The sequence below is a fragment of the Pyrgilauda ruficollis genome, unplaced genomic scaffold (genome assembly GCF_017590135.1).
Source record: "Pyrgilauda ruficollis isolate IOZ18807 unplaced genomic scaffold, ASM1759013v1 scaffold8, whole genome shotgun sequence".
NCBI lineage: Eukaryota > Metazoa > Chordata > Aves > Passeriformes > Passeridae > Pyrgilauda > Pyrgilauda ruficollis.
In genome coordinates, this window is record NW_024529932.1 from 2,328,063 (window position 1) to 2,332,984 (window position 4,922).

Below are 4,922 nucleotides of genomic sequence, written 5' to 3' on the forward strand. Positions count from 1 at the left end.
TCTCCTGATCTCTTGAGTTTAACTGTTTGCGGTACTTCTGCTCTAAGTATTGCCCTCCTCACAGTTTGACAGGCCATTGCTTTGTGTTTCTGTGCAGGAGAGTCTTAAACACTTAAAACTCACACTTTGCACAGAACCAGTTGTGCAGTGAGGTGAATGTAATTCAGGCCCTTAATGAGTTATGCCTCTTCCTTTTCTTTGGCCCAAGAGTTGTAAACACCTGAAGGAACCTGGAAACTTCACAGATGTTAGAGCATAGGACAGTGTTTGTAACTGATGCCTATATAACTGAGGTTACAACGTGCTTATATAGCTTAAGTTACATTAGGTTATATTGATATCTTATATCTGTATAACCTGATATCAATATAACCTGAATCATAACTTTTATACCTATGTAACCTGATATAAATTAACTTTCTATGCAATGTAATGGCTAGTATATGGTTAACTAGTTGCTTAATGCTGAATAGACAAAAAAGGAAAACCTCACCAGCTGTAGGGATAGATAAGTATACTACTTATGAGAAATTGGCAAATGTAAAGGCAATTGGCCACAAAACAAAGAATTTAGGCCAGTTAAGACCAGACAGACCAAGGAACACTAACTGCACATGCTCTGAAGACAAGGTTGAAAGTTCAGATGTGAAGACAACCTTGGAAGCCTTCATCAAAGACCCCTGATGACCCCCGAAATGGGTAGGCACAGGTGTAATGCAAAAGCACTATGTAATAATCATGAGATCATACATGTGATGATGTTGTAGTGACTAGGAGTACTTACTGTATAAATACACCACAGCACTTGACAAAAGTGGGTGAGTTAGGTGAAGAAATCCCCCTCATCACCAGTGCTGCAAGAAGCAAATACCTGCTCTGTAATAATTGGTCTGTGGGGATTTATTTCCAGCCTAACGGAACCTTGTAACTTAGAAATTGTTAATCCACAGTTCAGAGTAAGATGTTAAACCCTGGTTGAATGCCTAGGCCAGGCTCTGCTCTTTGTTATAGACTAAACTCAAATAATGATATTTTCATCCCATTCAAGTTGCTCTGGTTAGACCTTGGTAAAGGTTTGAAAAACTAATTCCTCTCAAGTAAATCTCTGTAGTCTATTGGAGAAGATTTTTTTGCATACTTGGTGCAGGGGAGGGTGCTCTGTGTTAAACATCAAATTATACTAGCACCTGAAATGCTGTGGAAAGAACTTTTCTTGGAAGCATATTCTGAAGGGTGTTAACTCTGCTGATGCATGGAAGCACAGATCCCATATGTAAGCATGTGGCACCAGGTGCTTAAAGATCTCAGTGTCACTAAATGCAATAGTGTTTTGGTTTGTTTTTTTGATAAGGGTTTACTGTGGCTACAGCAGTATTTCATCTGGAACAACAAAACTTAATGGAGAAAAGATAAACTGGTGCCACTGGAGCTACTAAAGAGGGAGTACAGATGAGAAGACTGGTGTTTTCAAGGGCCAGCCAATCCTTGTCCAGGCAAGTCTTTTTCTTCTAGTTGGTGGTGTTAGTATCAGCCTTCCATGAGTTTTCTCACAGCCAGGGGCAGGAGCTCTAATGCAGTGTGTGCAGTTTCCAGCAGTAGTGCCCTGTTTTCTGCATTGACTATATTGACTACATATAACCCATTTGATAACTGGGTTATCAAAATGCAGATCACTGTTACAGGCTGCTTTGAGCTGCCTGTTCTTCACTTCTGCTGATCCATTAGACAATGGTGTATAGTTAGCAACAATAGGAATATTTTGATTTATCCTTTGCCTAGTGCTAAGGGATAGGAAGTCAGACCAAACTTCAAAACCATGTCTGAGGTATGGAGAAGTATCTCTGTGTTGGTGCCAGTAGAGTGGATTCATCAAGGGTTAACTTTTACTAACAGACTACTGCTTGCTTACATTATTGCTGAAATGGAAATGGACTTACATTGTAAAATCAGTAAGATGCCTTAGGAGAAAGCTTAGCTTAATCAGTAGAAAATTTTGTAGAGGCATTTGAAGTAGAATTCTGTCAGGAGAACTAGTCCTGAATCTATAAAAAGCAGCTTTTCTGGTCCTGATGGATTGCCATGTATTGAGTTACCTCTATAGAAGGTACTGAATTTTCCCTCTAATTTTCCTCTAATGAACCTTCATAAAAAGTCTGCACTGGAAACAGATGAATCTGGGATGGATTTTTTTTTTTTTCCCAGGTTTCTGCAATGTTAACCATTTCATACCAGCTAATGATGTGGTAAGTGATGAATCCCTTCTGATTAAGTGACTTATTTAAATCTTTACAGTGCTTATGCTTTACCCTGAGAGGGGGAAGAAGGAAAACAAGAATATATCAGTGATTCAACTTTCCCTTCCCTCCCTTTGCCCCAGTTTAATGACTTTGCTTTCTAATTTACCTTTTATCAGACACATGTGGAACTCCTCTGTGCCAGTTTCACTTCAATCTCAGTATCAGTGACAGGGAGGTGAGGAGGTTCAGGATGGCAGTTCCCTTCGTGCTGCAACATAGCACAAAAACAGCACCACAAGACAGATTACTGGCCAGCTGAATCTCACTGGTACAAGGGTGTAATGACCTTAATATTTTACTGACTGAATATTGCACAAAGGTTTGACTCTCCTTTTGGAAGGAGAGGGAAAGATAACTTGATTCCTCTAAAGCAAGCTTTTGCAATTCTTTTCAAAAAAGATTTTTGGTGCTGTGTATTGTTGCATTCACGTATAATGTGTTTCTCAGAGTTCCCAATTTTACCCAAGTCTTTACAGCTGTTTTGCTGTAGTGACATCATTAATAGGGGAAAATTTACATCAGTATTCAGTGTGGTTTTATTTTTGAGGCACGGCCTTTCTCAAGCTGTGCTCTGAAATGCTTGAGAGTCCTTTGACATATAGAAAAGTGTCTTACAAATACAAACGTTTATTTATTACTCAGAAAATGTGTGCTGTATACAAAAAACTCAAATGCCCCACTAAAAATGTTTAAGGTCATATTAGGAGAAAACACTCAAAATGGACCTAATTAGATTGCCTTTTTGGATCATTATTAACCTTAATTGCATATATAAGTATTCCTTAACCACCTTTATCTTCCCAACATAACAGACTTGTGAGTTAACTTGGTCTTTAAAGTAGAGTTTATAAATTTGCAACACACATCAGATTGCCTAAAATTCACTCTTTGTCCAATTTGGAGTCTTAGATGACTAAAATTTATGTAAATTACATGGGACTTGTCATAACTGTTTTATTTTCCTTTGCCATTTATTTTTCCTGAAAGCTTTAGTGGAATGAAGAATTGTGAGATTATGCAGAGTCAGAGAAACTGTATTTTTATATGAAATTTTAAAGTATTTTAAGCCAAGAAAAGCTTAGAACCTCAAAAAAGGGTATGGACAAAATAAGTAATAAAAAAGGGTAAAGTCCTAAAATTTATCTATTGTATAACCTCTTTCACACAAATTTGGTGTAGGATGTTTTGGCAGACTACCACTACAGAGACTGGCTACCACCAAAGTCTAAATGATACATTTTAATTCTTGGTCAGGTACCTTGCCCCTCAGTGAAATATAATTTTATTATTTACTGCTCCCATTTGGTAATAGGTTTGACTTTCCTGAAGGTGTATGGATTGCAAATGATGGAGCCCAAATAAGATAATTTCTCTGGAATACCAAATATATAATTTATAATAAAGTTCTCATTTATCAGGTTGGCTCTTTATTAATGTAAATTAGGAGTACTGGTAAACTCTGCAGGTGAAGTCACTGAACTGGCAGGTGAGTTGCTAAATTTGAGAGGAGTTTTTAACTTTGTTGTTACAGCTGAGCATCTGATTGTCAGAGTGTCCACTGCTCTGGTACAGATAATGTCTGTGTTCCATGCATATATTTATGCTTTGTGTTTCCCTGTGATTAAACCATAGTATAGCTCCTTGAAAAATATTCCAAAAAGAGAGATGTGTTTGTTTATTCCATGGACCTTGATCAATTCCCTCAAACTGGTATTGATTTCAATGAATTTTAATTCAGAGAGCTTTCAGCTGACTTTCAAAATTGGTGAAGGAGACAAAACTGAATAGAACAAACCAGAAATTTAGTATAAAATTTCCATGGTTTTTTATTGTTAAAAAGGCACAGAAGGCATAATAAAGCCTCTTAACATTTTAGATTCTGGATTGTCTTATAAGCTGGCCTGTAGTTATCCTGGCTAAAGGAAGTAAAAATTTTTGACCATGTATTTCATCCTCAGAATGAAAGTTGCATAGAAAAAATAGAAAAGGCCCAAGGCACCCCCTGGGGAATGAAGAAACCTCATCCTGTCACCTGTAGGCCCTAGTGACTTAAAATACAGATGGAGACTGAAGCAGAAGAGACATGAGTACAGGTCTGAGCACTAAGTGCAGTCCATGAATCTGAGCCGTATGGGCTCTCCCACCCTTGGCTCCAGCAGGAGGGTGTTAAGGAAAGGCCACGCTGCCTTCCTGCAGGTTTTCCTCCCTGTACACCTGCTATGTGCTTAGCCCTTAGCATGCTTAGCCCTGTGTTCTGCAGGCAGACTCCAGAGGTGAGCTGTGCCATGCAAAGGCAGGGGCAGCAGGACTCTGTCTTTGCACATCCACTCTGATCTATCAAAGCAGAGGCAGAACAGCGCTGAGGTTCCACAGGTGCCTACCAGGAGCCCTGTGACAGCATCACTGCCTTGTGCTGCCTGCTCTTCGGTCAGAGCTGAGGTTCTCCTGCTGCCAGGGGGATGGTAGTTAGGTAACTTAATCACCTCGCCATTGGAAAGCAGCTGGCTACAGGCCTGTGTGCTTTTGGATATTTCCAGCCCAAACTAAGCTATGGAAGGCCACACCTGCAATTAATAACTCTTTGTGTGTGCTTGTCTGTGATTCCTATCTACAGCAAATCAGGGA